General features: G+C 38.2%; 1 protein-coding gene across 2 annotated transcripts in view; it reads right to left on the minus strand.

Annotated features, from left to right (window-relative positions):
* The window catches only part of Gabrg3 (gamma-aminobutyric acid type A receptor gamma3 subunit), a 610,116-nt gene that overhangs the window by 98,529 nt on the left and 484,947 nt on the right, over positions 1 to 26,640 (minus strand). The gene's annotated exons all lie outside the window — the stretch shown is intronic.

Genomic DNA, 26,640 nt, shown 5'->3' on the forward strand with positions numbered 1-26,640 from the left:
ACTACCCCATCCGGGAATCCATCCCATCATCAGACATCAAACCTAGATACTAGTGCACATGCCAGCAAGATTCTGCTGAAGGGACCCTGATATTGCGGCCTCTTGTGAGGCTATGCCAGAGCCTGGCAAACACCAAAGTGGATGCTCACTCCCAGTGCATTCTAAAGACACTACCTACCCATCTAAAACTGGCAACACAGAGGGGTAGGACTTGGGGAGTCTTGGGACAGTGAGGAACTATATCCAATCCGATCCATAGACTGTAAAACTAAGAGCGACTAGTATAGATCCACTAGTATACAAAAAGGGGAACAACCAGAGAGGAAATAGCTAAATGGGCATTGGATATTTGAACAATACAGGCTCAGTAACTCCATAAATCATATAAAAATATAAGAGCACAAAAATACCACTGACCATTATCACCCCTCCAAACATGGAACTGGCATACTCCAATAAAACACTTCAGCTCTTTGTTTTCAACAGTCTTTCTTTCTTTCTTTCTTTCTTTCTTTCTTTCTTTCTTTCTTTCTTTCTTTCTTTCTTTCTTTCTTTCTTTCTTTCTTTCTTTTCTTCATTCTTCTTCCTTCCTCCTTCCTCCTTCCTACCTTCCTTCCTTCCTTCCTTCCTTCCTTCCTTCCTTCCTTCCTTCCTTCCTTCTGTCCTTCTTTTCTGATTTTCATATTTTCAGTGCATCTTTAGCAGTGATTTTACCTTACTGTGCTTTAATATTTTTATGGTTTTATTTCTTAATCCTTTCATACATATATAAGAGTTTACACAGCTATTCATTACTGAATAATTTAAGACAAATTTCCTTATTGTTTGAGTTATATTTTAATTGCCATGATTAACTACTTAACAACAGCAAGTTAAAGGAGGAAAGTTTATTTTGGCTATCAATTTGAGTGCACAGTGTCTGTGGTGGTTTGAATAGACTTGGCCCATGGGAAGTGGCACTATTAGGAGGTATGGTCTCATTGGAGAAAGTGTAGCCTTGTTAGAAAAAGTTGTCACTATGGAGGTAGAACTTTGAGATCTCACATATATGCGGGAAATTTTGGCCATGTGATCCAGACCCTCCTCCTGGTTCCCGGAGGAAGAGAGTTTCCTCCTGGCTGCCTTTGGATCAAGATATAGAACTCTTGGCTTCTTCAGCACCAAGTCTGTCTACATGATGCCATGCTTCCCACTGTGATGAAAATAGACCGAACCTCTGAAACTGTAAGCCAGCTACAATTACATGTTTTCCTTTATATGAGTTGTCTTGGTCATGGTGTCTCTTCACAGCAATAAATCCCTAACTAAGATAGTGTTCATCATGAGAGGGAAGCATGGTAGTGAGAGCAGACATATCTATAGGAACAGGAGCACAAGGGTGAGGCAGATGGTCACATTACAGCCAGGCTCAGGAAGCAAAGAGAGGAATGCTGGTGCTCTGTTGTCTACTTCTAAAACTACCAACGAATCCAGACATAGAAGTATGTCCAAAATCAGTGAACTCCCACCTCAGTTAAAAATCTCAGTAAATATGCTTGTAGACAAGCCCAGGTATTTGTGTACTAGGTCATTTTAATAACTGTCAGGTGACAGTCGAGGTTAAACACCAAAAGTCTACAGCTCGTTAACACCCAAATATGTCATTTTTAGTTATTTTAATCTTTACTAGTTCTTTGGTAATTGTGTACAAGGTATTTTATTACCCTCACCCCTTTCACTTCCTCCCATAACTCTGCCACCCTACTTCCCTGCCCATCCAATAACTTCATGTTTAAATTTTTAAGCCCATTGAGTCTAATTTGTGCTGCCCATTTGTTTTGGCTGTGTTGTCTTCCATTGGAACATGGCCAGTTTACCAAACAGAACCAAAACCTGACTCACATTTTTCACCAACTATCAGTTGACAATATGTCCTCATTTAAGAGTGTGATTTTTGGCCCACCTCACCTCTTCATGCTGAAATTTTGTTTGGTTAGAGCTTTTACATAACATGTACATCATTTCATAGCCACTGTGGTTTTATATGTGAAACTGCCTTGCTGTATTCAGAAGAAATTCCTCCTTGTAGTTAAATACAACTTCTAGTTCTTTTTTAATGCTATCATTTATTTTATTTTATTTTTAAATTTAATTTCATTTGTAATTTATTTTCTATACTGCATATTCCATTCCCTGCCCCTCCCTTCACACCCTCCAACTGGTCCACATCCTACACCTCCTCCCCACCACACCCTGTCTCCACATGGATCCCCCTACCCTCCACCTCACCTGACCTCTAAACACCCTGGGGCCTCCAGTCTCTTGAGGGTTAGGTGCATCATCTCTGAATGAACATAGACCTGGAAGTTCTCTACTGTATGTGTGTTGGGGGCCTCATATCAGCTGGTGTATGCTGTCTGTTTGGTGGTCCATTGTTTGAGAGATCTTGGGGTCCAGATTGATTAAAACTGCTGGTCCTCCTATAGGATTGCTCTTCTCATCTAAAATTCTTTCAACCTTCCCTAATTCAACAACAGAGGCCAGCTGCTTCTGTCCATTGGTTGGGTGCAAATATCTGCATCTGACTCTTGCTTTTTGGGTCTTTCAGAGGGCAGTCATGATAGCCTTCCTTTATACAAAGGATAAACAGGCTGAGAAAGAAATTAGGGAAACAATTTCCTCCACAATAGCCACACATAGCATAAAATATCTTGGGTTAACTCTAACCAAACAAGTGAAAAACCTGTATGACAATAACTTCAAATCTTTCAAGAAAGAAATGGAAGAAGAGCTCAGAAAATGGAGAGATCTCCTATGCTCATGGATTAGAAGAATTAACATAGTAAAAATGGCCATCCTACCAATGGCAATTTATATATTCAAGGCAATCCCCATCAAAATCCAAACACAATTCTTCAAAGACATGGAAAGAGCAATTCTCAAATTCATCTGGAAAGGCAAAAAAACCAGAATAGCGAAAACCATTTTTAACAATAAGAGAACAGCTGGGGGAAACACCATCTGTGACCTCAAGCTTCACTATAGCGCAATAGCAACAAAAACTGCATGGTATTGGTCCAGAGACAGACATGTTGATCAATGGAATAGAACTGAAGACCCAGAAATAAAACCACACACTTAACATCACTTGATTTTTTTTGACAATGGTGCCAGAAATATACAATGGAAAAAAGAAAACTTCTTCAATAAATTGTGCTGGTCTAACTGGCTGTCTGTATGTAGAAGAATGAAAATTGACCCATATTTGTCACTTTGTTCAAAGCTTAAGTCCAAATGGATCAAGGACCTCAACATAAAACCAGATACACTGAATCTAATAGAAGAAAATTGGGAAAGAGCCTTGAATTCATTGGCACAGGGGGAAATTTCCTAAACAGAACTCCAATGGCTCATGCTCTAAGATCAAGAATTGATAAATGGGACATCATAAAAGTGTAAGGCAAAGGACATAGTCAATAAGACAAATCGGCAACCTACATACAGACTGGGAAAAAGTCTTCACTAACCCCACAACTGACAGATGGCTAATATTCAAAATATATAAAGAAATCAAGACGTTAAACACCAATAAACCCAAACAACCCAATCAAAAAATGGGGTATAGAAGTAAACTGAGAATTCACAGCTAAGGAATCTCGAATGGCTGAGAAGCACCTAAAGAAATGTTCAAAGTCCTTAGTGATCAGAGAAATGCAAATCAAAACGACCCTGAGATTCCACCTTATACCAGTCAGAATGGCTAAAATCAAAACCTCAGGTGACAACACATGTTGGAGAGGATGTGGAGAAAGAGGAATACTCCTCCATTGCTGGTGGGATTGCAAACTGGTACAACCACTCTGTAACTCAATCAAGAAGTTCCTCAGAAAATTGGAAATAGATCTACCTGAAGACCCAGCTATAACACTCTTGGGAATATACCAAAGAGATGGCCCACCATGCCACAGGGACATGTGTTCCACTATGTTTATAGCAGCCCTCCTTGTGATAGCCAGAAGCTGGAAACATCCTAGATGTCCCACAACAGAAGAATGGATACAGAAAATGTGGTTCATTTACTCAATGGAATACTACTCAGCTATCAAGAATGAGGTCATCCTGACTTTTGCAGGCAAATGGATGGGACTAGAAAATATCATCATGAGTAAGTTAACTCAGATGCAAAAGGACAAGCATGGTATGTACTCACCAATAAGTGAATATTAGCCAAAACAAAACAAAACAAAACAAAACAAAAACCACAAACAAAACAAACAAACAACAAAAAACCATACAGAATACACAAGATATAGTCCACAGCATTCAAAAGGTTCAACAAGCTGAAGTGCCCAAGTGAGGACACCTCAGTTCCACTTGGGAGCAAGAAGAAAACAATCATAAGTGGGGAGGGAGGAGGGACTTGAGGGGGAAACTGGATTGAGAGGGGGGGAACCTGATCTGATATCAGGTAAGGGAAAAAGACTGAAGCCCTGAGGGCCAGCAGAAAGAATGTAAACAGGCAACCTCAGGAAACAGGAGGTTGGGGGACCACCACCCAGAGTGCACCAGAGATGTGGGAGATGAGAGACACCCCGGACTCACAGGGAGGGACCTTTGATGAAATGACAGTAGGGAGAGGGAACTTAAAGAGCCCACCTCCAGCAGGAATACAGGACATCAAGTGAGGGATGGGGTTGTCATTCCACAGTCACACCTCTGACCAATAATTGTTTCTGTCTGAAAGAATTACAGGGATAAAAATGGAGAGGAGCCTGAGGAAAAGAAGGTCTAGTGACAGGCCCAAAGTGGGATCCAGGTTAGGGGGAGGTCCCAAGGCCTGACACTATAACCGAGGCTATGGAGCTCACACAAAAAGGGATCTATCATGACTGCCCTCCAAAAGACCCAACTTCTAGTTCTTACCTTCTTCCACCCACTGTTATACAATGAGCTCTGAACCTTGGGAGTGTGTGATATTGATGTCTCATTTAGGACTGAGCATTCCACAGTCTTTTATTTTCTGTTCTCTCTCCTGTTGTGAGTCTCTGTATTAATCACCATCTACTACAAATAAAAACTTCTCTGATTTGGGTGAGAGATGTATTACTCTATGGGTTTGCAATCAATCATTAAACATCAGTTTAATTTTATGTCCATTTAGCAGAATAAAAGCAGTAAGTAGTAAGTAATAGTAGTGAGGCCCTTGAGGCCTATGATCTGTCTATTCACTGGTTTTTCATCCTGATAATAGTGTCAGCTATGGGTATCATCTTGTGGAGTTGGTCTTAAATCCAATCAGAAAGTGACTGATTACTTCTATTATGTTCATGCCATTACTGCACCAGTGGGCTTGTTTTTTCATGCTACTTGTTATTATTGCTCATAGGTTCACAGTTAGATAAGTCTAACAATTACTCTCCTTTTCTAGTAGCATGCATAGCATCTTCCAGCACTATGAAAGCTAGCCAGTACTAATGAAGCCTCTGGAACAGTACCAGCTTCATACCTCCATGCTCTTTGACTCAGGTTTGTAATGTCTTCAGCCAGAACTTTTACTGTCAGGTTCTAGTAGGTAACCAACGAACAGCATATATAATAATGTTGGGAGTCTATGGCCCCTCACTGGCCTAAAACTCCAAAAGAGCTAACATATTCTTGGCAGTAGGCTATTGATTTAGTAGCTTATGGTATTCTATATGGGCATTCCACCCTTGTTCTCTGAAGTCATAATGCTCATCTCATAATGCAAAGCACATTTAATCCATCTCCAAAAGTTCTCAAATGTATAACAGTTTGAAATTTTTTATTACAATTAAGTGTGAAATTTCATTTGAGACATATGGAATCATTTTAATTGTAGGTCCTAAGAAATAAAAACCATAAAGTCAAGTTGCATACTTATGATACATAATGTCAGAGAAAATTTTGCTTCTTGAGCATATCATAGAGGACTATCAAAAAGAAAATCAGGCCAAAGTAAGAACAAAATCCATCAAGGAAAATGGACATCAAATTTTACAGTTCCATATACAGGGCTCTTGTTTGGAATCATTCATATTGCAACTGCCTGTAACATATGTAGCCTGTCTTTGGGTCTCATTCCATTTTGCACCTACAGTTTTCTTCAAAGGATATTCCTCAATTATGTCATCTCCAGCATCCATTGACCCTATACTGCAATTTTGTTATTCCTCACAATTTCACATAATGGATTCTCAAAGCTCCTTGAAAGAAACACAACAATGGAAGACACTGCTGTTCCTTTTAGAAGCCTTGGTGCAAGTTTCCAGGACACTAAACTCTTGTATTTTGCATACATGCAACATTATGAGCACAATACTGTCAAATTCTGCTACCATCCAACACAGCCATAGAGGTTTCTGTGAGTTATTATTTTTGTTGATTTTAATATCCACTTGCCACAAACTAGAATCATCTGAATAGGGAATCTTAAAGGAGTTAAGGAGTGTCCTTAAAGGAGTGTCCTGATTGTTTTTATTGACATGGGAAGGCCCACCCCCACAGTGAGCAGGAACTTCTGGCAGCAGCTCAGATAAAAGGAGAATAGCAGAAGGAAGAATGTTTTGTCTTTGCTTGCTTGCCTTCCTTCTTGCTGCTGCTGCTGCTGCTGCTGTTGTTGTTGTTGCTGCTGCTGCTGCTGCTGTTGCTGCTGCTGCAGAATCCTTCATTGATATTAGAACCACATTCTCCAAGCTTAGAAATCAGTAGTTCTCCAGAAAATATCTGGGCTTCTAACACCTGTTTGGAACTGCTGAGGTACCCCAGAATCAGGGACCATGTAGCTACTAGGTTCTCAGACCTCAGCTGTGATTACTGTTGGTATTACTATTTTAAAACTAACTTAAATTCGTGTGTGTGTGTGTGTGTGTGTGTGTGTGTGTGTGTGTGTGTGTGTGTGTGGTATACATTTACTTAACCCATTGGTTCTGTTCCTCTAGAGAACACAGACTAATAATACAGTGGCTAATCCTGAGAAAAGTGTTCCTAAGCTATTGTTTTCCAGAAGGGATTTTCTTTGGGGCCATTCATAGTTCTGGTTCTTTCTAGTTAATTTTCATCTTCATAAATTGGGGCCTTTGAGAAGTGAGGTCTTCTTGGCTTCTGGGAATGTATGAGGCTTTCATATAAATGATCTTAACCTTTTAACTATTGTAGCCACTTTTCTTCATACATTTGAAATGTAAATAAATAAAATAACCAATTAAAAAAAAAGATACTCCCATGCCATCTCATAGTTAAAAAGAGTAAATATATTGAACAAAGAAAATATATTGTAAACTGAAAGAGAAAAAACACAAGTCACATATAAAGGGAAACCCATTAAAATAACAGTTGATTTTTCCACAGAAACTTTGAAATACACAAGAGCCTAGAGCAATGCTCCTCAAGTTTTAAGAAACCAGGGATGAAAAACTAGAATACTGTACCAATCAAAATTATTGCTCATAGTTGAAGGATAATCCATGGTCTAAACAGCCTAAAACATTTCAAATCTAAAACCAACAAAAAAAATAGCAACAAAACATAAGCCCACTGCTAGACAGAATATTGGAAACAATATTTTGAACTGAGAGAGGAATGGACATAACCAAGAGTCTTGAAGAAAATAAATGAAGCTATATTTAACAAAATACAAAGCATGACTAAGAATGTAAATTAGCAAAGAAACAACAAAAAGAAGGCAACATATACACCCCTTTCAATAATAACAATAAATATTAATGCTCTCAACTTTCCAATCAAAAGAAATAGACATGGATAAATAGAACAAAACCCACGTTAGCTTGGGAAAAAATATTCCAAGCAAATAGGATCTGGAAGGAAGCATGTGTGGCATGCTCATACTGACAAACAGACTTCCAACTAAAATTAATCAGAAGATACCAAAATGGACACATCATTCTAAACAAGGGAACAATTAAAGAAGAAAACAGTACAACACTAAGCATGTATGCAGCAAATGCTGGCTTCACAATGTCACAAAAATATACTAATGAAGTTAAATAAATAAGATGTAAGTTCTCCTTTGAGTTTCAGTAGAATTTAAGTACAGAGCAAAAGAGACATTTAAATTATACCAGGTCAAGTGTCCATTCTCACCTGGCACACATCTGATCAGCATTTTGCTCTTTATAATATGAGGTGGACAGTGACCTGTGTGAATGCCTGTATCGTCTAAATGAGGCAATTCATGATTCTATAACTAGTAAATCCAGAATGGAGATCTTATCTAACTCATCCAGAATGTTTTAGTGTAAGCTCAAGCTACTTCTTAACCTTTCCACTTTTTGCCTGAGAACTCTTTATGCAAACTCAAGTATGCTGAATGTATAAAGTAGGTATATAGATCAGGCATTTACTGGAATTAAATTATAAACTGATTTAAAATAGTTCTTAATTATACATGTAATTTTGGCACTAAAGGTAGTGCTAAAGCACGGATTTGCATAGTAATGAGATGGGTGTGCTTCCTCATTTGTACTGAGGAGTTTCATTTTGGCTGATATTAGATACTGTAGAGCATAAGCCATTTTGAGAGTCCATTAATAATTTGATTTTATAATCATCAGTACCGAGACCTTTACCTTGCATAAATATATCATACTGAGCAGCAGAAATGGTAAAATTTCAGAAATTAATTAATTAATTTTACCTTTGATAACTCAGAAATATTTCTATATGCCTCTTAATTTTTCTTTCTTTCTTTCTTTCTTTCTTTCTTTCTTTCTTTCTTTCTTTCTTTCTTTCTTTTAACTTTGTTCACGAGCTAAGAAAGTCTGTGCCATAGTACTATCTTTACATAATGAACCCAGTAGGAGAATGAGTTGAGGGTAAAACAATCAAGTTTAGAATCAATTCTATCTACATATGCCTCCTGCAGTCTTTGTTCTACAAAAGTTAACTCTTTTTCTGCTTTGGCTGTTAGAAATATCGGACTGTTTAAATTGGAATCTCCTTGAAATAGTTGAAACAAGTTACCTAACTCATATATATTTAATCCAATTGTAGGCCTCAGCCAGTTAACAACTCCTATTAATTTTTGAAAGTCATTAAGTGTCTGCAATTGGTCCCTACAGATCTATACCTTTTGTGCTAAAATTGTTGATTGATTTATAGCCTAGATAATTACGTGAATCTCCTCTTTGTATTTTTTCTGGAGCAATCCACAACATACACCATAACAGAATTCTTTCTGTTACCATAAACATATTCTCTAAAACATCTTTGTCAGAATTAGCCAACAAAATGTCATCTATATAATGATAAACAATAGATCAAGGGAGTTGCTTATGAATAAATTCTAATGGTTGTTGCACAAAATACTGACATAAAGTTGAACTATTTAACATTCCCTGTGGATGTATCTCCTAGTACTCTCTTTTTGGGATGACTATTATTTAAAGTAGGTATTGAGGAAGTAAAGCTTCCCTATCTTTCTCCTATAAGAGTATTGAGAAAAAACAATTTTTAAGTCAATTATTATTATTGGCCATGATTTTGGTAACAAAGATGGTAAAGGAAGTCAGATTGTAAAGATCTCATTGGTTGAAATACCTTGTTAACTGCTCTTGAAACCATTATTATTCTCCATTTACTTGATTTCTTTTCTTTTCTTTTCTTTCCTTTTCTTTCCTTTTCTTTTCTTTTTTGCTTTCTTTCTTTCTTTCTTTCTTTCTTTCTTTCTTTCTTTCTTTCTTTCTTTCTTTTGTATTTTTTTCCAACAAAGTCAGGGGAATTCCATGGGCTGGTAGATTCTTTTATATATTGAGCCTCCAGCTGCTCTTGTACCAGTTATTCAAGTACCTGTAACTTTTCTTTTGTTATGGCCACCATTCCTGACACAATGATTTTAGGACAAAGCTGTTGGTATGTCAGCAGTAGCCTTTTTTATAAATTCAGAAATTCAATTTCTGTGATGTCCTATTTTGACCATGGGCACAGATTGCAATTGTTCTCTATCACCTGTATTAACACCTTACCCAGGAGTAAGTACCATATCACCTCTAATTTTCTTATTTTCTGTTCCCATGATTGCAGGAATATTAATTTAAGGACTTCTTATTGGAAAAGATCCCTTTCCCATGAGTTTATGGGTATGTCAGCCATGTAAGATCTCAACTTCCCCATTTGCCCTTCTGGTCCCACATAGGTAATCCATTAGATCCTTTGTCTTAGTCATGATAATTTACCAATTTCTACAAATTGTGTGCAAACCTTCTGAAGTGACCAATCTGGATTCCAAGACTTTTGGGAAAGTACACCAACATCAGCTCCTGTATATTCTAACCCTACTATGTCCATACCATTCATTTGTACCATTAATTTGGGTTTCTGATCATTGACAATTGTTTGCCAGAACACACATTTCCCAGTAGTCCCAAAGCCCCTATTCTTTCAATTGGAGTGACATTGCCCTTAATATAAAGGAATAGCAACTGAGCAATTCTATCCCATGTTTCAATTTGCATATCCTTTTCCACATTTGCCATGATTATTTCTTTGATATCTCTATCTACTACACCTGGATATACAATAAATCCTTGAGAAATTAATCCATTTCTTTTCAAGATTATTCCCACTGTCCTTGAATGTAAGGGACCATACACACCAGTGGTTAACTTATAACATTTGACTTTTGGGGATAATGTAAAAGAGATCTCTGTGTCCACATCCAAAGATTTACTTCCTTCTATAACATGGATAAGACCAGAAATACCTAATTTTCTTGCCTGCTTTGTACCTCCTGACTGACCAAAGGGAAATTGTTTGTTGTTGGGACTCAAGCTAACAGAGCTCTTGGTTCATTTCCTGATTAGGAAAGGCTACCTCATACATCTCTCTTGGACCAGCAATCCTTTGACTAATGTTTGCCCTTTCCACAGTAGCTTCAATTCCCTGAAATCCTTTGTAGCTCACAGTAACCAGAACCTGGTCTTCCTTGTCTACAATTTCTGTATTTTCTAGAGTCAATGTATCTGTTATTTTGAGCTATGAATCTTTTAGCCTTACAATTTCTTTGGAAATGACCAAATTTGCCACAATTAAAACATCGGGTATTTTGATTTCTGATATTTCTACATACAGTTTTCAATATATTTGCTTTATACTCCTGAGAACCAATACCAATTGTTTCTCTTATCCATTCATCTATAGGGCATCCACATCATTTCAATAGGCTGATTGATCTCTTAGATTTAGTGTATGCATTCTCAAAGGCCAATACTTCTATCAATAACTGTCTAGTTTCAAGGTCTGATATGGCTCTATTTGCATCTGAACTCAACCTCTATAAGAATTCTGTAAGGGCTTCTCCAGAATTCTGTATTATTTTAGTAAAGGAGGTGGATTTTGTCTCAGGTTCTTCAACTAAATCCCAAGCTCTTAAAGCAGCAACACGACATTGTTCAGTTACACCATAATCACATCTGATTTGTTCTTGTAAAGTCAGGATAACACCCTTCACCAAGCAGGTGGTATTTAGAAACATTTATTCCCCTTCCTAAATTATGTTGAACTAGATTTGTGGCTTCATAGCTCCGCCAAGACAACCATTGTGATTTTGACCAGCTTTTACAACAGCTGACACCAATCCCTTCCAATCTTATGGGACCACCCTATGATGTACATAGCCTAGTTATCTAACATTTTTCTTTGATAAAGGAGGAATGTAAGTCATACAAAAGAGTAGAATCTTTAAAATGCTTTAAATCTAGCATTTCTATAGGACACCACATCAATTCATTATAGCACATCATTATAGCACATCATTAGCAGGCACATACTACACAAAGAATAAGAAGAATGAAGGTACCTATGTAGGCCCAGGCAAATTCTCTGGTCACGCACTCATTTGTACATTAACCCTTTGTCCCTGTGCCTCCTCCTGCTCTTCCCAACCCCTTGTCTCACTGAGGTGCTTAAGGCACCTGGTAGTGAAAGTATGTGGAGCAGGGAGGGGTGGCACTTTACTTTCTATCCTATTTTCTTTCCATTTTCATCATTGAGTACATTCCTGGTCTTATTCACTAAGCCGGAACTCCCCCTGTCTCCTTTTGCTTTCAAAGCATTTTGACCTCTAGTTGCAAACTCTCTATGTGCATAGCGAACTCTGCAATCTTTTGTCATAGAAGAGAATTGAGTGGACCTTCTGAGTTTTCGGTTTTCCCTCCAACTTTTTCAAAATAGTATATATGAAAACTACAAACTCAACCCTGAAAACCCCCTCTGCACAGTAGGAGACCACCTAGTAGCAGTAGCTGCCATTTTGCAAATCTCCTTATGCAACATTTTAAGCCCCTCATAATCTGTGGTTTAGATTAGAAGCCTAAGACACATTGGGTGCCACATGTAGACATAAATTTTTGCAGCCCTACTTTGCTTTTTTTAAAAAATTTATTATTATTTTCTTTATTTACATTTCAAACGCTATCCCAAAAGTTCCCTATACCCCCCCCGCCCCTGCTCCCCTACCCACCCACTCCCTCTACTTGGCCCTGGCGTTCCCCTGTGCTGGGTCATATAAAGTTTAAAAGACCAAGGGGCCTCTCTTCCCAATGATGGCTGATTAGGCCATCTTCTGCTACATATGCAACTAGAGACACAAGCTCAGGGGGGTACTGGTTAGTTCATATTGTTATTGCACCTACAGGATTGCAGCCCCCTACAGCTCCTTGGGTACATTTTCTAGCTCCTCCATTGAGGGCCCTGTGTTCCATCCAATAGCTGATTGTGAGCATCCACTTCGGTGTTTTCCAGGCACTGGCATAGCCTCACAAGAGGCCACTATATCAGGGTACCTTCAGCAGAATCTTGCTGGCATATGCATTAGTATCTGGGTTTGGTGGCTGATGATGGGATGGATTCCCGGATGGGGTAGTCTCTGGATAGTCCATCCTTTCATCTTAGCTCTAAATTTTGTCTCTGAACCTATATCCTTTCATGGGTATTTTGTTCCTTATTCTAAGGAGGAATGAAGTATCCACACAATGGTCATCCTTCTTGGTTTTCTTGTGTTTTGCATAATGTATCTTGGGTATTCTAAGTTTCTGGGCTAATATCCGCTTATCAGTGAGTGCATATCTAGTGACTTCTTTTGTGATTGGGTTACCTCACTAAGGATGATATCCTCCAGATACATCCATTTGCCCAAGAATTTCATAAATTCATTGTTTTTAATAGCTGAGTAGTACTCCATTGTGTGAATGTACCACAGTTTCTGTATCCATTCCTCAGTTGAGGGACATCTGGGTTCTTTCCAGCTTCTGGCTATTATAAATAAGGCTGCTATGAACATAGTGGAGCATGTGTCCTTATTACCAGTTGGAAGATCTTCTGGGTATATGCCCAGAAGAGGTATTGCTGGGTCCTCTGGTAGTACTATGTCCAATTTTCTGAGGAACTGCCAGACTGATTTCCAGAGTGGTTGTACAAGTTTGCAATCCCACCAGCCATGGAGGAGTGTTCCTCTTTCTCCACAACCTTGCCAGCATCTGCTATCACCTGAATTTTTAATCTTAGTCATTCTGACTGGAGTGAGATGGAATCTCAGGGTTGTTTTGATTTGCATTTCCCTGATGACTAAGGATGTTGAACATTTTTCCAGGTGTTTCTCAGCCATTTGGTATTCCTCAGTTGAGAGTTCTTTGTTTAGCTCTGTACCCCATATTTTAATGGGGTTTTTTGAATTTCTGGAGTCCAGCTTCTTGAGCTCTTTGTATATATTGGATATTAGTCCTCTATCAGATTTAGGATTGGTAAAAANCCTTTCCCAATCTGTTGGTGNCCTTTTTGTCTTGTTGACAGTGTCTTTTGCCTTACAGAAGCTTTGCAATTTTATGAGGTCCCATTTGTNAATTNTTGATTTTACAGCACAAGCCATTGNTGTTCTGTTGAGAAGTTTTTTCCCTGTGCCCATATCTTTGAGGCAGCCCTACTTTGAATAAGGGTTCAACCTCTCCTCTAGCCCACCATTCAGCAGAGGTAATAGAAGAGAAAAGTTGTTAGAAAGTGGGGGAAGTGGACCTGTTCAGCAATTGTTCTTTGGGGGTGAGCTTGCTTTTCTTTCTCAGCAGTTCAGTCTTATAGCGAACATCACATATGATTCAGCAGATGCAGATCAGTCCTCTAGGCAGGGAGACATGAGGCATGAACCAGTAACTGTAGTTCAATCCTGAAGAAAGTGCTAGGTTTGCCAACCTCACCAGGCCTGAGGTGAGGATATAGAGGCAACAGTTCTTGGGTGAATTTTTCTCAATAGCAGTGTTATCATGGCATTATCACAAGTTGAGCTCAACAATGGTATGTAAGGTGAACCAATACCTGTATCTCTAGTGAAAAGTAGTGAGGTGGAACAAAACAAATCAATGCTCAGTGCTCATCTCTCACTGTTTGTGGGGTCATATTGCTATATCCAAACATCCTTTCACTTGTGTCTGCTTCAGTATTTATTCTTTCATGTGCCTGCTTTAGCAAGACATCCTTTCATCTGTGTGTACAGCAAAATATTATTTGAAATAACTAACTTTCCAAAGAAACTAGAAGTTTCCAGTCAATATGAGCCTATCCTTTAGGCATGTCCTGTACCAGTATACCCTTAGTGTATAACCAGATGCTATGTTTTCCATGATTCTCACCTTCTGACATTCTCATATCACTGTCTTCACCTAATAAGGTAATATGACATGTTTAAGAACCACTCTGTATATAGACTATGTGTATGTGGCCCATGTGCATGGCCCCACATTGGCCTTGTGACAAAACTGTCTCCCTCTTTCCACTTCTGTTCTAATCTAAGCCCCACCTGTAGCATTTGCACAGTGCAGGTTTCAGACCAGATCGTGTAAGCCTCCTGTTTCTTCATCCCTAACAATCTCAAGATATTTTTCTGGGCTTTCCTAACACATCAATGCCATGTTTTATTTAAATCAATCATAAAGCCTCCCAACATACAAATGGAAACAAATTTGTCATGACAGATTCTATTGATCTAGAGCAGCCTTCATTCTTGGAGTCTGTTTTTATATAAGAAATATTAGCTAAAAAAAATACTAGCTTGCACTCTGAGATTTGTGTGTTTGAGGTAAACATTAGTATATATATTTTTTCTCTAGGCACTGGGTAACTATTCCTGCCTTCCAACTCCACAATTCCCTGCAGATGTTTATCTAAAAGTACACTGTCTATTTGGGAATGTATTCACCTCCTTTAGGAGCATTAAAACTATCATTGGATCATTTCTCTTTGCTATGAATCAACAGTGCAATAGTTCTATGTGTTACATTTCCAACCAATGTTGGTGTAGGGCTTTCCCTATGGTACACATGCCAAGCACATTTCTTGCCCATCATGCCAATTCCTCAAGCAGAATCCATGCAGATGGGCTCTTTCCATGGTTAGACCAATGCTACAGTAAAACAAACCATAGAATGGCTAAGCCTAGAGCTTCTCATTAAAGGAACTTAAGTGGAGCACTATTAAGACCAGCCTTTAACCATCTGATTAATTATTCCATTACTAAACACCATAATGAAAGAGAAGTTAGATGACAGTGTAGGACTAGCAGAGCAGTAAACAGTAACTTTATCATAATGAGGCCATGAAATTTGCTCATTCTAGTCTTCAGAAAAGAAAACAAACTCTTAAATTGATTCTTGTCACACTTTCTCCCTCCCGTTTCAACACAAATTACAACACCCTTTACTCCCCCAAGCCTCACTTTAGAAACTCAAGTGAAAATGGTCATGATATTTCTATTTTAAAATCATGACATAGAGGAACATGGAAAACAGGTGCTTGGAATTCACTGCTGTGCTGAGTTCAGACTTCCCTTTGCAGGAAGTGGGAAATATTCTTGCAGCTTCTATTTCAAAGGGATGAAACACTCCAGAACATTTTTACAGTGCCATTTTCTGGGACCGATAACTTTATGTGTTTCTTGTGTTAATGTGTTGATTACTGTAGGTCACTTGGCCAACATTTCATTGTTATACTCAGGATGTAACAAGGAAAACAGAGATGGTGACAGTGATTTTTGTCTCTCTATGCAATCCTAAAAGAGTCCTATTCTATCCCTCCACATTTTCTCCCACAAACCAATTCACAATGCACACTCCTGGGATGCAAATATTGATAAACCATGTCTCTTCCTCTCTTGGCATTTCTGACAGAACAGTTTCTACATGAATTGTCTTTAAAGCCCCAAAGAACTGGGTCTCCACAACTATATGGAGAATAAATTGAACTCGGGGTGTTCCAAGAACACTAGGGTAACTAACCACTAAATTTCTTTCTTTTGTGCACCTTCTGAGCCAGTGACTTCTGGGGAAGAACTAGTCATGTCCACATAGGGTACAAGAGGGGACATCTTCAAGCTGGAAGAGTGTTTGTTATCAGCAGCTCAGGACTGAGCATTGGAGTCTTGGACTGAATAAATAAGAAGAGAGAGCCATGTTTGTTATGCAGGTAACTGAAGTAATGGATAACAAAACATTCACTTGAGGGAAGTGTTATACCATCATGAGCTTGGAAAGTCACACAGAGGACACAGTATAGTGTTTGGTCCATGGTGCCTTTGTAAAACAGCAGCTGAGATCAAAGGGAGGAGGTATCATACTATAAGGGTGAGGCATGTAGAGCAAGAAGAAGTGCAGAAAAGCTCCTTCACATACATTTTCATCCCAAGCATACCACATAATACCATGGCAAGGAATGGCTTTGAGACTTGAGAGATTTGCTGATTCATCTTGCTTCAATTCTTAGGTTCCTCAGAGAGTGCTCGGTCAGAGCAACTTTCCTTGATATCATAATGACTCATGCTAACCACGTTGTAGTGACTGCAACAAAACAGACACACTCTCTACAAACTAGCCTTGGAGAGATGAGCAATGCACAGAGAGAGTGAGGGAGTGTGACTTAGGGTTTTAGTGCTGAGAATAGACATCATGACCAAGGCAACACATAAGGATAACATTTAATTGGGGCTGGCTTACAGGTTCAAAGGTTCAGTCCATTATCAAGGCAGGGAACATGCCAGCATCCAGGCAGGCATGGTGCAGGAGGAGCTGAGAGCTCTATATCTTCATCTGAAGACTGCTAGCAGAATACTGGCTTCCAGGTAGCTGGGAAGAAGGTCTTAAAGCCCACACCCACAATGCCATGCCTACTCCAAAAGGGCCATACCTTCTAATAGTGCCACTCCTTGGGACAATCATATACAAACCATTACAGAGTGAGTGTTTGAAAAATGGACCACATGAGCAAGAGAAACTTGCTGTGAAAATCTGCATATGTGAGAATATACACAAGTCTGGGAAATTGACTCAGGCATATCAAGAGAAGGTCACTCAAAGTGGGATTTTCTGATGGCATAAGTAGAGTCATCAAGAAAATGCAAGATTCTCTGATGAAGTCCCAACCTCTGTGCTCTAAGGAATTGTTGAACTTGGAGGTGGGGACTTTAAGGGAGTCATTTAGGTTTAATGAAATCTTGAATGTTGGTCCTGATTCAGAGGAGAGGTTTCCATATAAGAAGAGCAAATAAGGACAGACAGACAGACAGACAGACAGACAGACAGACACACACACACACACACACACACACACACACACACACACACCACATGCCCCACCGTCATGTCCATTGAGCAGCTGTATTTAGACAGAGGATGAACTGCTGAAAAACTGAAATAAATACCCAGAAGTAATGTGGGAGAGATGAAGCTTGTTGAATCAGACTACTGGGAAAGTCCAAGGGCAGCATTTATCCTTTCTATAGGGGCTGCAAATGTAGTGGCTAGACAAGGCCTTTTCCATAATGCCTCTAGTTCTTATCTTTCAAATATGGCTTCAGCTTAGTCATTGTAGGTAGAGGAATACTTTTGGTGCTATCAGATTGACATTATTGTGTAGAATACACTCCCAGTTGAAGTCCATGAAACCACAAACACCTGAATAAAATGAGAATATGAAATAGAATTCAACAAATAGAAATATTAAAGAAAACCAAACTTAAATGATGCTGGAAATGAAGATATTAGTAACTCTAATTAAAGCTCAGTGGAAAGCCTCAGTAACAGAATAGACTAGAATGGCTAGAAATCTATCTACCTCTAAACTTTCTGTTTAGTTCCCTAGTCAGAATTACTCTAACACACAAACTACATAAAGATAAGACAACAAAATTATAGACAAATGGCCCAGGTGAACATAGATGCAAAAAAGAAAAAAATCCTCAATAAAATATCAGCATATAGGCACATATCGAGGGGATCATCTACCATGACCAAGTTAGTCCCAAAATTCAGGGATGGTTTAACATACTTCAGTTAATAAATATAATTAATCATATGTGAACTTCTAGACAGAAATCACATAATCATTTCAACAGATACAGGAAAAGTTTGTGACAAAATCCAACATATAAAACCGAAGGGGACATAGTTCTACACAATAAAAGCTGTATGACAAATCAATTGTCAGAATCATCCTAAATGGAGATTAACTCACTATGTAGCCCAAGCTAGCCCTGAACTCACAGGTATCCACTTACCTCTACCTCCCAAATGCTAGGAGTAAAGATGTATGCCACCATTCTTGTGTATAAGATGCTATTTTATTTTTACTTTTCTCTAATTTTTCTCCAAATGACCTATATATTGGAGAAAGTAGGGTGTTGAAATCTTCTAGTGTTTTAAGTTTTGTGTTAAGCAGCACAAATTCTATCCATAAATGTGGATTATCTATATCATTTTTATAGCCACAAACATAAATTTAAGGCATTTAAAAGAAGCTGCTGTTAACATCTGCATAAATAAGCCCTGGGTTATTCTAGGCAGCATACAATGTGTGTGAACCTCAGCAAGACAGTAGCAATTTCCAGGCATATTTATTCAAACCCCAAATCAACCGCATGCAATCTGTTACCCAGATGGATTTCCTGAGGAGAGCAGTCATCAGAAAACAGCACTGACATGGACAAGAAAGGAAGGAAAATGCCGTGGATAAAATCTTTCTGTCCACGTCCTGGGAAACATGTCCTACACTCACTCACATCTGCAGGGAAACTGCTAACATTTGCTTTTGTGCAGAAGACATGATGTCAGTCTGAAATTCACTTTTGTTAGAAAATTAAGAAGTCTGCTTATTGTTTGTTTTATTAATTGATTAATTTATTTTACATCACACCATAGTTTCTTCTCCCTTCCTACCTCCCAGTCCCTCACTCTTCCTTCACCTCCTTATCCCCTTCCTCTTTTCGGAGAAGAGGAGGTCTCCCATGAATATATATCAATCCACCTTGGCACATCAAGTTGCATTAGGAATGGGAGCATGGTCTCCTATTGAGGCTAGAAAACGCAGCTCAGTTATGGGGGAAAGTGTCCAAAGACAAGCAGCAGAGTAAGAGACAGCCCCTGCTCCAATTGTTAGGGGTCCCACATGAAGATCAAGCTGCACATCTGTTAGACATTTGTAGGTATATTGTCTTACGGTCATCAAAATATTCATTGTTCCTCTGGGAGCTCCATCACCAGTTCTCAGTGCATGGAATGTTTCTTCTTATCTGCACCTCAGTTCCTCAAAGCTGTGCTCAGAAGGAAAACCAGAGTTTTGTCTTTTGAGCTACACCTGAATATGTGCAGTAGTACCAAGAATCAAGAAGATAATTACTCAAATTCTGTTGATTGACAGATTGTTTGGGGGTTCTAGAAGTGGAGAGAAATTACTCTGATGCCCTTGATCAAAGATCATTTTTCTGGTTTGGTTAAGTCCTTTTCTAAAAAGCAGGAAGCTTCTGGGGTTTTGCACATGCCAATATCAATACTGGCAAACAATGGGGTGGCATGTCACACCCAGATTGCTCTTGATCCAAAAGAAAGCTCTTCCAGAATGTTCAGGCAAGGACTTCTGAAAATATGCTCTGGCAGAGGTGAAGAGAACACTGGTAAGAATGATCATCACTGGGGACAGTGTACACATGCATGAAGATCAGCTAGGACAGGGGCCTGGTGTGTGCATCTGTGTAGATCCTAGAGACACTGAGGAACAAAAAATACTCATCCCTGCTAGCTGTGAGAAACAGTAGTTATCAGCTATAGAAAGGGTTTGGAGATGAGAAGAACAGGCCCTCCTTCTCAGGATTTTCATTGCGTAACCTCCTTAGAATCTATCACAGAACGAATAATGGCCACTAAGTGTACACACAATTCTTAGGAATTGTAGGTATCTTATCATGTATAGCAAATGGACTTTGGGATCCAGGGTCTTGAGGTGTGTTTGACCTAAACATACAGGTCCTGTTAAGGAAGTAATGGGGCAGACTCAGAGAAAAGTGACAGAAGGACAGGTGTCATGGAATGTCATTGTGGGAGAAATACAGACCTGCCAATCCAGATGCCAGGCTTTGACAACCTTCAGATGCCCACTCACTAGAACTAATTGTACTGTTATAAATCACTAAATTTTTTTGTTCCTCTGTTATAGTACAGTAGGAAATTAACTGAGTTTTAGCAGCTGGAAATGTAGTTGCCTTCAGGGAGTGAATAGAGGCCAGGATTTTAAGGACCTTGGCAGAAAAAAGCCTAGATTCTCTGGAAGGGCTGTGATATCTAAGTGTAGATACTAAGAACTCTAATAGTGGGACTCACTGGAGTAGAGGAGTATTGTGGGGGCCCATGCATGAAGTCAGCGAATAAATGCTGAGCTTACAGGTACATAAATGGTTGAAATGGTGGTGATGGCTCAGCAGGCAATGGAGTACGCTATTCAAGCTGGAAACAAGGGCTTCTTGTGATACAGTGATGATAAGTTTGGTGGACTTGTGATCTGCAGTTCTCTGAGCTACAGAGCTTATAAACTATAGTGTACATTTAGATAAGGAGATGGCCATGGGAAGGAAAATGATATGGTTCTTTTTCCCAGTTGGGGAAGAAAGAGAGGAGGGAAGAGCTAGTTTCAATAGTAGATTTTAAAAAATAATATGAAATAGCTATTTTCTATCATCTGACCTATATGCTAAATTGCATGCAAAGTACCTTCCAAATAATGTAAGCATGTAAGTTATTGTCTGTATCTGTTAGTTTGCTGAGATAGCCCAGTTGATCTGAAAGTCTTACAGCCAATCTTTTCTAAGATTCCTCTATGGTAGAACACAAAGAAATACACACTACATGGGTAAATATAAAAGATACTACAGATGTATTTTGTTTAAAAACACGTGCTCATTTATTTTAAACACAGCTGTATCATCAACCTCACAGACATCTGCAACATCTATCAGCACAAAGTGAGACACCATGATCATTCTAAAGCCCCCGTGTAGTGTAATAATCCTCAGGATGAGCTGTAGACTATACCATCAAACCGACTTAGAGAAATACAAAACTATTTGAAAATGCAAAGAGTGATCTCCTTCCACAGCGCATTAACCTTAGAGATTAATAACAGTCACAAATCTGAGAATTCTACACGTATGTGGAATATATTTCTAAGTAACAAAGAGTTCCCGTAATAATAATATTAATCATAAAAAAAAAACCAGAGAAACAGGAGTCAGAAGAGGTTAAAATGATGTAAACTGTTAACAAAGGAAAACATGAAATTAACCTTATCATTTTAGTATAGTCAGAAAAGCACTTCGCAAAGCAAAAGAACTGTCAAATACAGTAGTCCACATGGACAAAAACAAAAAACAAACAAAAACAAAAACATTCATATACCAAGAAAAGGTGTCAGAGCCCAGAACTGAAGTCTTGTTAAATGGTGAAACCCACACTCTTTTGTATATCAAATCAAAACTGTCTAATGCCATCACTCCTATTCAAAAAGAATGAAAAGTTTCAGAGCAGGCAATTCAGCCAGAGAATGAAATGAGACAGCCACATTGGAAGGGAATAAATAAAATTATCTGTATTCGCATATAGCATAATGTTTAGAAATTTACAGGGAATCTACAAAAAAATCATTAAAGAATGTCAGTAAAGTTCTAACGCACAAGAACAATATGCAAAAACAAATTATATTTTTGTTCCATAACAATGACCAATAATGGAAGAGAAATTGCAAAACAACTTCATTTTTAAGCTTCCAGATGGCATTTTCCAAAAATGTTAGCTAATTCTGTTCTAAAATTTTATCAAAATTCAAAGCCCTCAGAATAGCAAAATATTCTTGGAAGTTGAAATGGAGGACTCAACATCCCGATTCCAAAATTCATTAAAAAGTTTCAGTAATCAAAATACAGTTATAAGACAATCATACCAATGAATGAAATGTATTTGAGAGCCCAGAAATAAGTTCCTATTAGGTCAATCATTTGTTAGCAGGGATGTCAATTAATAAGAGGACCAGAGATTCATTAAAACAAGTGGCTCAGGGACAATAGATCATGCATGTATGAAAGAATATAGTTGAATTATTCCTCTTACTCAACCCAAAAGTAAATTCAAGTGAGTGATATATGTAATGTCAGAGAAAGAAAGGGAAAACTTGACAAGATAATTAGAAATAAAGCTCTTACTGTTTCTATGTTTGTTTTAGGAAAGAAGATTTAGTAAAATTTTCACTTGTTGTGGTTCAATTGATGTTATAACAAAAAAAATACAACTTAGAGAATGCAAAAATATATTTGTACATGATAGCACAGGAAGAAATTTAGCCTAGAATTTTATAGACACTTCAAAATCAAGCAATGAAAGTATAATTTAAAAATGAGGAGATGATTTGAAAATGTGCAGTAAAATCAGGCACTAGACAAGTATGTCAATTCTCAGTTCCTGTTGAATATAGTACTTGCAGTCATCTACAATGCTAGGGTGAGTGCCAGAGATAATAGAGATAGAAACAGGAAGGAAAAATGGCAGGTACTCTTATTTGCAGAATATATGACTCTATACATAAAAGACCCTACAGTCTCCTTCTAAAAACTCATACATCTGATAAACACATTCAGCAAAACAGCAAGATAAATTCAGTAGCCATCTTATCCACCATCAACAAACATACCCCCACAATACCAATCACAACAGACTCTTCCCAAAAGGAAACAATGTTTTCTAGGCACAACAGGGCTGATGCCCATATGAACTCACAGGGACTATCACGGCATGCATATGACGTACACTGGTTCAAGCCAGACAAACCTCAGCATGGAAAAGAGAAATTGGACCCAAAGTCCCACTCACAATCAAGAAGCTATTATTTTTTTCTTCACAGGAGTTGTTTTGGGTGTTGTTGTTGTTGTGTGTGTGTGTGTTCAATTTTTGTTTGTTTTGTTTTTTCTTTAGGAGAGGAAAAAATATAAAGTTAGGGGGCTAGGGAGGAGTTGGAGAGAAAAGAGTATGATCAAAATATATTTTCCAAAAATTAAAAAAATTAAAACATATTTTAATAAATCTAACCAAGAAAGACTTGTACAGGAAACTTTAAAACACCTCCCACCACAATGAATTGAAGAAGATACCAGAAGATGCAAAGAAAATGGCCACCCTAACAAAAGCAATCTACAGATTCATCACAACCTCCCAAAATGATCCTAAATTTCATTTCCTGTGGAAAAACCAAATCCCATCATGGCCAAAATAATCCTAAACAAGGACAAGAACAGGCTAGCATGGTAGATTTCGACATTGAATCCATCTGGACCTGGGCTTTCTTTAGCTGGGAAATTTTTAATCAGTGCATCTCACAGATGTTATGTGTGTATTTAAATTATTTCAATCATCTTTTTTAAACTTTGGTAAGTCATTTGATAAACTTGAATTTGCAGTAGACCTAGATAAGCAGAAACACTCACAACTGGTCAGGTTTTAGAGAATAAGAGACTATGGAATGTTAATCCCTAAAAGGGACACGCTTATCATATCCCATCCTCTCAAAGCTTAATTACTGGGTACAGGAGACAGAGAGATTGGACAGGCTGAAATGGTGAATGACTATAATGAAAATCACTTTCTAGACACAGAAATACAATTACAAATATGAACTTAAAACAGTTGTAACAGCATGCACAAAGACTTTCCCAAATCAAGTCAGACAAAATCCCAGCATGGGAGAAGGGAGGTGGGCACACAGTTCCACCCCTAACTGAAAATCTATTTGCAATTGACAGCTTCTGTAGAAAGCGAGTCAGTTTTCTTTAAGGGTGTGGCCCTTGTTAGGGTGACCATTCTGTAGTGGAAGGCCATACATCAGAGCACATATAGGAAGAACAAATTAGACATAATAGGTATAATCAATAAAACAAAGAAAAATAACACAAATTTGTTTGGATAGGGAACAGGGTAGGTCTGGGAGAAGATGAGAGAGGAATAAAAATGATTACCATCCATTGCATAAAATTTTCAAAGAAATAATTAAAAATGAGAAAAATTTAAAGAGAACTTGAAAAGATGTATTTTCATATAAGGTACACAACTGTTGAAAAGGATGTTTAACATCTATAGTCATTAGAGAAATGAAAGCTGTCACTACCCATATTAGTACACTAAAACAAAAGTATAAAAGGCACCGTGAGATCATGGAGGGATCAGTATCCTGCATTGCTGTTGTAGTTACAACTCATGAAACAACAGTGAAAACTATTTTCAAGTTCTGTGTTTTCTGTGAATGCAAGCTTTATTATTAATGTACCTTCCATAGATATAAATCCCAACAGTCCCTTGCCCCAACAAGGAAGCTGAAAAGTCAAAAATCCTGTGACATGCCATCTCTGCTTTGGTACCCAGAAGAGATTGTGAGACTCTTCAAGGATTCCAAAGCTTTGAGGGAGTCCAGGGTCATTTTGAGAGCACTACTTGGGGTTCTGCCTGTTGGTCCCTCTTGATGCGCAGTGGCAATAGCACATTTTCCAATTCTTGTGGACCTTAGACAACTGCTTAATTATCATCTCACACCTCTTCTTGAAGAAACAGTACCTAATGGGCCCTTTTGTCAGTTTGAATGCATCATCTTAAAACGAAGTTCTTCTAGAGTTTCAAGTCTCTCAAACAGAGAATTAACAACGATTCCATTTTTTGTTGTTGTTGTTGGTTTTTTCGAGACAGGGTTTCTCTGTGTAGCCCTGGCTGTCCTGGAACTCACTCTGTAGACCAGGCTGGCCTTGAACTCAGAAATCTGCCTGCCTCTGCCTCCAAGTGCTGGGATTAAAGGCGTGCGCCACCAAGCCTGGCCAATTCCAATATTGGATATACATTCAAGAGTATGCTTGAAGCATGTATATGAATTTTATAGTAGAATTATTTCAAATAAAGGAAAAGCAATCTAAATGTCTACTCTGGTCTTTGTGGCTTGTCTGACAAGTCTTCTATGATAGACATTTATTCCCCCAGAGTGGCAGCATTGAGAGGTAGGAACTGATCTTCAAGAGATGTGGACTGGGTGTGGTCTTTAGGTCACAGGGGATGTACCCATGAAAGCGAATTAAAAAAAAATCTTTCTGGAAGCCTGTGTTAATACCTTACGACTATTATAATACAAGCCTAAGGCAGGCACCACAGTCTCTCTCTGACTTCCTTTCTGACTGTGTTAGCATCCCCTCTTCCATGAATATCCACCACTGAGATAATGAGACAAATGGATGCCTCACCAAAGCACGTGATATCTTTGTGGATTTTCACTGTTCCAAAATCTAACATAAATTAGCCTCAGCTATTTTGTTAAAGTAATAAAAATTTGATAAAGTTTTGTCTATTCAGTAAAGGGTAGATAATCAAGGAGCTGGGATTTACCAGTGTGGTAGAGTAGCTACGCTGAACATGAAAGTCCTTGAGTTTTATGTTCAAGCATTGAAAACAACAACAAAAAAATAACAACAATATTCCAAAAAAAAACCATGTGGAATCAATGTCAAATGTCCAGGCCCTAGAACAATACTCAACAATAACAAGGATTACCTTAAAAATATATAGTATACACTAAGTATAAAACCATTATCTTGTGAAGAAACCACATATAAGACTTAACTTATATCTTAATTCCATTATTAATTTGCACTATATATCTAACTTAAAATCAGATAGTGGGTTCCAGGGGCTAGAAACAAGGATGGGAAGTAACTGTGAGTGTGTAAACCATGTGTACTCTTTATTCTGGGAATTAAATATTTTAAAAATAAATGTTGCTGATAGTAACATGATTTTTCAGCTGTGCTAAAAGTTTATTTAATGGTAGACAAAGACAGAAATTTGAAATATGTAATAGTTTCTAGGGAAGGCTACTTTCTTAAAAGGAGCAGTTGCAACAAGAGACTGCAGGCCTCTCACTAGACTTTTGTCATTGTTCAAGCCCAGCTGCTTTAGGCACAACTCATCAACACATGGGCTTTCTTGAGGTAAAACCTGTAAAAAAACCATCATCTAGAAGCTGAAGGGGTAAAACAAAAATGATCTGCATTACTATTGTTTTCAGTATGATTCAAATAATTTAGCTCGAAATCTCCAAAGCAAACATGCATTGTATGAAAACATTGATTTATTCCATTGATCTACCTGTCTGTCGCTATACCAGTACCATGCAGTTTTTATCACAATTGCTCTGTAGTACAGTTTTAGGTCAGGCATAGTGATTCCCCCAGAGATTCTTTTATCATTGAGAGGAGTTTTTGCTATCCTAGGTTTTTTGTTATTCCAGATGAATTTGCAAATTGCC

Source organism: Mus pahari, chromosome 1 (assembly GCF_900095145.1).
Source record: "Mus pahari chromosome 1, PAHARI_EIJ_v1.1, whole genome shotgun sequence".
In the NCBI taxonomy this organism is placed as follows: domain Eukaryota; kingdom Metazoa; phylum Chordata; class Mammalia; order Rodentia; family Muridae; genus Mus; species Mus pahari.